Below are 7,741 nucleotides of genomic sequence, written 5' to 3'. Positions count from 1 at the left end.
TTTTTTTTAATTTATTTATTATTATTATACTGTAAGTTGTAGGGTACATGTGCATAACGTGCAGGTTTGTTACATATGTATACTTGTGCCTTGTTGGTGTGCTGCACCCATCAACTCGTCATTTACATCAGGTATAACTCCCAATGCAATCCCTCCCCCCGCCCCCCTCCCCATGATAGGCCCCGGTGTGTGATGTTCCCCTTCCCGAGTCCAAGTGATCTCATTGTTCAGTTCCCACCTATGAGTGAGAACATGCGGTGTTTGGTTTTCTGTTCTTGTGATAGTTTGCTAAGAATGATGGATTCCAGCTGCATCCATGTCCCTACAAAGGACACAAACTCATCCTTTTTTATGGCTGCATAGTATTCCATGGTGTATATATGCCACATTTTCTTAATCCAATCTGTCACTGATGGACATTTGGGTTGATTCCAAGTCTTTGCTATTGTGAATAGTGCTGCAATAAACATACGTGTGCATGTGTCTTTATAGCAGCATAATTTATAATCCTTTGGGTATATACCCAGTAATGGGATGGCTGGGTCATATGGTACATCTAGTTCTAGATCCTTGAGGAATCGCCATACTGTTCTCCATAATGGTTGAACTAGTTTACAATCCCACCAACAGTGTAAAAGTGTTCCTATTTCTCCACATCCTCTCCAGCACCTGTTGTTTCCTGACTTTTGAATGATCGCCATTCTAACTGGTGTGAGATGGTATCTCATTGTGGTTTTGATTTGCATTTCTCTGATGGCCAGTGATGATGAGCATTTTTTCATGTGTTTGTTGGCTGTATGAATGTCTTCTTTTGAGAAATGTCTATTCATATCCTTTGCCCACTTTTTGATGGGGTTGTTTGTTTTTTTCTTGTAAATTTGTTGGAGTTCTTTGTAGGTTCTGGATATTAGCCCTTTGTCAGATGAGTAGATTGCAAAAATTTTCTCCCATTCTGTAGGTTGCCTGTTCACTCTGATGGTAGTTTCTTTTGCTGTGCAGAAGCTCTTTAGTTTAATGAGATCCCATTTGTCAATTTTGGCTTTTGCTGCCGTTGCTTTTGGTGTTTTAGACATGAAGTCTTTGCCCATGCCTATGTCCTGAATGGTACTACCTAGATTTTCCTCTAGGATTTTTATGGTATTAGGTCTAACATTTAAGTCTCTAATCCATCTTGAATTAATTTTCGTATAAGGAGTAAGGAAAGGATCCAGTTTCAGCTTTCTACTTATGGCTAGCCAATTTTCCCAGCACCATTTATTAAATAGGGAATCCTTTCCCCATTTCTTGTTTCTCTCAGGTTTGTCAAAGATCAGATGGCTGTAGATGTGTGGTATTATTTCTGAGGACTCTGTTCTGTTCCATTGGTCTATATCTCTGTTTTGGTACCAGTACCATGCTGTTTTGGTTACTGTAGCCTTGTAGTATAGTTTGAAGTCAGGTAGCGTGATGCCTCCAGCTTTGTTCTTTTGACTTAGGATTGTCTTGGAGATGCGGGCTCTTTTTTGGTTCCATATGAACTTTAAAGCAGTTTTTTCCAATTCTGTGAAGAAACTCATTGGTAGCTTGATGGGGATGGCATTGAATCTATAAATTACCTTGGGCAGTATGGCCATTTTCACGATATTGATTCTTCCTATCCATGAGCATGGTATGTTCTTCCATTTGTTTGTGTCCTCTTTGATTTCACTGAGCAGTGGTTTGTAGTTCTCCTTGAAGAGGTCCTTTACATCCCTTGTAAGTTGGATTCCTAGGTATTTGATTCTCTTTGAAGCAATTGTGAATGGAAGTTCATTCATGATTTGGCTCTCTGTTTGTCTGTTACTAGTGTATAAGAATGCTTGTGATTTTTGCACATTAATTTTGTATCCTGAGACTTTGCTGAAGTTGCTTATCAGCTTAAGGAGATTTTGGGCTGAGACAATGGGGTTTTCTAAATATACAATCATGTCATCTGCAAAGAGGGACAATTTGACTTCTTCTTTTCCTAACTGAATACCCTTGATTTCTTTCTCTTGCCTGATTGCCCTAGCCAGAACTTCCAACACTATGTTGAATAGGAGTGGTGAGAGAGGGCATCCCTGTCTTGTGCCAGTTTTCAAAGGGAATTTTTCCAGTTTTTGCCCATTCAGTATGATATTGGCTGTGGGTTTGTCATAAATAGCTCTTATTATTTTGAGGTACGTTCCATCAATACCGAATTTATTGAGCGTTTTTAGCATGAAGGGCTGTTGAATTTTGTCAAAAGCCTTTTCTGCATCTATTGAAATAATCATGTGGTTCTTGTCTTTGGTTCTGTTTATATGCTGGATTATGTTTATTGATTTGCGAATGTTGAACCAGCCTTGCATCCCAGGGATGAAGCCCACTTGATCATGGTGGATAAGCTTTTTGATGTGTTGCTGAATCCGGTTTGCCAGTATTTTATTGAGGATTTTTGCATCGATGTTCATCAGGGATATTGGTCTAAAATTCTCTTTTTTTGTTGTATCTCTGCCAGGCTTTGGTATCAGGATGATGTTGGCCTCATAAAATGAGTTAGGGAGGATTCCCTCTTTTTCTATTGATTGGAATAGTTTCAGAAGGAATGGTACCAACTCCTCCTTGTACCTCTGGTAGAATTCAGCTGTGAATCCATCTGGTCCTGGACTTTTTTTGGTTGGTAGGCTATTAATTGTTGCCTCAATTTCAGAGCCTGCTATTGGTCTATTCAGGGATTCAACTTCTTCCTGGTTTAGTCTTGGAAGAGTGTAAGTGTCCAGGAAATTATCCATTTCTTCTAGATTTTCCAGTTTATTTGCGTAGAGGTGTTTATAGTATTCTCTGATGGTAGTTTGTATTTCTGTGGGGTCGGTGGTGATATCCCCTTTTTCATTTTTAATTGCGTCAATTTGATTCTTCTCTCTTTTCTTCTTTATTAGTCTTGCTAGTGGTCTGTCAATTTTGTTGATCTTTTCAAAAAACCAACTCCTGGATTCATTGATTTTTTGGAGGGTTTTTTGTGTCTCTATCTCCTTCAGTTCTGCTCTGATCTTAGTTATTTCTAGCCTTCTGCTAGCTTTCGAATGTGTTTGCTCTTGCTTCTCTAGTTCTTTTAATTGCGATGTTAGAGTGTCAATTTTAGATCTTTCCTGCTTTCTCTTGTGGGCATTTAGTGCTATAAATTTCCCTCTACACACTGCTTTAAATGTGTCCCAGAGATTCTGGTATGTTGTATCTTTGTTCTCATTGGTTTCAAAGAACATCTTTATTTCTGCCTTCATTTCGTTATGTACCCAGTAGTCATTCAGGAGCAGGTTGTTCAGTTTCCATGTAGTTGAGCGGTTTTGATTGAGTTTCTTAGTCCTGAGTTCTAGTTTGATTGCACTGTGGTCTGAGAGACAGTTTGTTATAATTTCTGTTCTTGTACATTTGCTGAGGAGTGCTTTACTTCCAATTACGTGGTCAATTTTGGAATAAGTACGATGTGGTGCTGAGAAGAATGTATATTCTGTTGATTTGGGGTGGAGAGTTCTATAGATGTCTATTAGGTCTGCTTGCTGCAGAGATGAGTTCAATTCCTGGATATCCTTGTTAACTTTCTGTCTCGTTGATCTGTCTAATGTTGACAATGGAGTGTTGAAGTCTCCCATTATTATTGTATGGGAGTCTAAGTCTCTTTGTAAGTCTCTAAGGACTTGCTTTATGAATCTGGGTGCTCCTGTATTGGGTGCATATATATTTAGGATAGTTAGCTCTTCCTGTTGAATTGATCCCTTTACCATTATGTAATGGCCTTCTTTGTCTCTTTTGATCTTTGATGGTTTAAAGTCTGTTTTATCAGAGACTAGTATTGCAACCCCCGCTTTTTTTTGTTCTCCATTTGCTTGGTAAATCTTCCTCCATCCCTTTATTTTGAGCCTATGTATGTCTTTGCGTGTGAGATGGGTCTCCTGAATACAGCAGACTGATGGGTCTTGACTCTTTATCCAGTTTGCCAGTCTGTGTCTCTTAATTGGAGCATTTAGTCCATTTACATTTAAGGTTAAGATTGTTATGTGTGAACTTGATCCTGCCATTATGATATTAACTGGTTATTTTGCTCATTAGTTGATGCAGTTTCTTCCTAGCCTCGATGGTCTTTACATTTTGGCATGTTTTTGAGATGGCTGGTACCGGTTGTTCCTTTCCATGTTGAGTGCTTCCTTCAGGGTCTCTTGTAAGGCAGGCCTAGTGGTGACAAAATCTCTAAGCATTTGCTTATCTGTAAAGGATTTTATTTCTCCTTCACTTATGAAACTTAGTTTGGCTGGATATGAAATTCTGGGTTTAAAATTCTTTTCTTTAAGAATGTTGAATATTGGCCCCCACTCTCTTCTGGCTTGGAGAGTTTCTGCCGAGAGATCTGCTGTGAGTCTGATGGGCTTCCCTTTGTGGGTAACCCGACCTTTCTCTCTGGCTGCCCTTAAGATTTTTTCCTTCATTTCAACTTTGGTGAATCTGGCAATTATGTGTCTTGGAGTTGCTCTTCTCGAGGAGTATCTTTGTGGCGTTCTCTGTATTTCCTGGATTTGAATGTTGGCCTGCCCTACTAGGTTGGGGAAGTTCTCCTGGATGATATCCTGAAGAGTGTTTTCCAACTTGGTTCCATTTTCCCCCTCACTTTCAGGCACCCCAATCAGACGTAGATTTGGTCTTTTTACATAATCCCATACTTCTTGCAGGCTTTGTTCATTTCTTTTTCTTCTTTTTTCTTTTGGTTTCTCTTCTCGCTTCATTTCATTCATTTGATCCTCAATCGCTGATACTCTTTCTTCCAGTTGATCGAGTCGGTTACTGAAGCTTGTGCATTTGTCACGTATTTCTCGTGTCATGGTTTTCATCTCTTTCATTTCGTTTATGACCTTCTCTGCATTAATTAGTCTAGCCGTCAATTCTTCCACTTTTTTTTCAAGATTTTTAGTTTCTTTGCACTGGGTACGTAATTCCTCTTTTAGCTCTGAGAAATTTGATGGACTGAAGCCTTCTTCTCTCATCTCGTCAAAGTCATTCTCCGTCCAGCTTTGATCCGTTGCTGGCGATGAGCTGCGCTCCTTTGCCGGGGGAGATGCGCTCTTGTTTTTTGAATTTCCAGCTTTTCTGCCCTGCTTTTTCCCCATCTTTGTGGTTTTATCAGCCTCTGGTCTTTGATGCTGGTGATGTACTGATGGGGTTTTGGTGTAGGTGTCCTTCCTGTTTGATAGTTTTCCTTCTAACAGTCAGGACCCTCAGCTGTAGGTCTGTTGGAGATTGCTTGAGGTCCACTCCAGACCCTGTTTGCCTGGGTAACAGCAGCAGAGGCTGCAGAAGATAGAATATTTCTGAACAGCGAGTGTACCTGTCTGATTCTTGCTTTGGAAGCTTCCTCTCAGGGGTGTACTCCACCCTGTGAGGTGTGGGGTGTCAGACTGCCCCTAGTGGGGGATGTCTCCCAGTTAGGCTACTCAGGGGTCAGGGACCCGCTTGAGCAGGGAGTCTGTCCCTTCTCAGATCTCAACCTCCGTGTTGGGAGATCCACTGCTCTCTTCAAAGCCGTCAGACAGAGTCGTTTGCGTCTGCAGAGGTGTCTGCTGCTTTGTTATTGTTTTCTGTGCCCTGCCCCCAGAGGTGGAGTCTACAGAGACAGGCAGGTTTCCTTGAGCTGCTGTGAGCTCCACCCAGTTCGAGCTTCCCAGCAGCTTTGTTTACCTACTTAAGCCTCAGCAATGGCGGGCGCCCCTCCCCCAGCCTCGCTGCTGCCTTGCCGGTAGATCACAGACTGCTGTAATAGCAATGAGGGAGGCTCCGTGGGTGTGGGACCCTCCCGGCCAGGTGTGGGATATGATCTCCTGGTGTGCCTGATTGCTCAAAGCGCAGTATTGGGGTGGGAGTTACCCGATTCTCCAGGTGTTGTGTGTCTCAGTTCCCCTGGCTAGGAAAAGGGATTCCCTTCCCCCTTGCGCTTCTCAGGTGAGGCAATGCCTCGCCCTGCTTCAGCTCTCGCTGGTCGGGCTGCAGCAGCTGACCAGTACCGATCGTCCAGCACTCCCCAGTGAGATGAACCCAGTACCTCAGTTGAAAATGCCGAAATCACCGGTCTTCTGTGTCGCTGGCGCTGGGAGTTGAAGACTGGAGCTGCTCCTATTCGGCCATCTTGCTCCGCCCCTCTCGAAAACATGGTTCTAATTCAATTTAGTTGTAATATTAATTAATGTGTGTTCACCTGCTTTAAAGTTTTCTGTATGATTCTAAAATAGAGTTGCATTAAGAAATTATCTCTTGGGGCTGGGAGCAGCTCACACCGGTAACCCCAGCACATTGGGAGGCTGAGGAGGGCAGATTGCTTTAGGTCAGGAGTTCAAAAACTGCCTGGCTAACATGGTGAAAACCTGTCTCTACTAAAAATACAAAATAAGCAAGGAGTGGGGGCATGTACCTGTAGTCCCAGCTACTTGAGAGGCTGAGGCAGGAGAATTGCTTGAACCTGGGAGGCGGAGGTTGCGGTGAACTGAGATCGTACCACTTCCCTCCAGCCTGGACCACAGAGATACTCTGTTCCCCCCTCCCCTACAGCCCCCCGCAAAAAAAAAAAAAAAAAAAAAAAAATTATCTCTTGGGATGTCAGCAAGATAGCTAAATAGGAAGGCCTAATGCTTATCCTCCCTCTATGAAAAAGGACAAAAACAATTAATAAACAATCACATTTCAACTAGAATATGTGAAGGAAAGCACTGGCGTATCAGGTGAATGACAGAAACTCTGTGGAACATAGAGATCAGGATGGCCACAAGAAAAGGTGCCTTTGCCACTATATCTCCTCAGTTGGGATCAGCTCAAAGCCAGGAGGGACAATCCCATGAGGAAAAAGGTAAGCAGCCGGTCTCCAGAAGCGCCTCTTTAAACCACAGACACCTACCATCTTTGTTATTGATCACACTGCAGTCATCACAGGCTCTCAGTCCAGTCTAGAGAGCTACCTGAAATTATATGTCTGCATTACTCCAAAGAATAAGCTCATATGTGTCTCATTCTCCACCTACCATGATCCAAGATGCAGCTAAACAACACCATCTTCAGACTGAAGCCATTAGTAGAGGGCATCCTTTTCTGGGGACCTGTAGCTACTGCACATGTTCATCCCTGACGTTCCACGACCACTCCATTGCACCCATATGCAATATTGCATCATTCCCCACTGAGCAGCTACACCTGTCTATTCCCAGAAATAAACATATTAGGTGGCACTCAGTTGACTGGCTTCAGTGTACTAACGCCAGCTACACAAAGCTTAGGCCCAGCAGAACAGGTTACAGCTGTAACTGTGGCACCTTAACCCACATGGTACCCGACCTCTCAAGGAAGAGGTGTTCCAGCCCAGCATGAAACTGACTTGAGCTACGTCCACAATGTGGAGGCTGTGCCAGGCAGAACAGCCACACACACTTCTTCAGCCTAGGCAACTGAGGCACTCTCACAAGCATAGGCATCTCTGATATTGCCTACAGCCTAAACGCCTGCACTGTGGCTACTCAAAAACAAATGCACCCTACCCAACTGACACTCTAGAACACATCTGCAGGCAAAAGTCTATCCCTACAAAAGTCACTCTAGAAAATTGAAAAAGGCTACTCTTCCACCAGGTGCACAGATATCTATGCAGTGACAAAGGTGTTAAGAACATACATTGTGGAAAGAACAGTCTCCTCAATAAACGGTGCTTGAAAACTGGATAAACAAATGCAGAATA

This window comes from Theropithecus gelada, chromosome 5 (assembly GCF_003255815.1).
Source record: "Theropithecus gelada isolate Dixy chromosome 5, Tgel_1.0, whole genome shotgun sequence".
Lineage (NCBI taxonomy): Eukaryota > Metazoa > Chordata > Mammalia > Primates > Cercopithecidae > Theropithecus > Theropithecus gelada.
Note: the sequence above shows the minus strand (reverse complement) of the source record.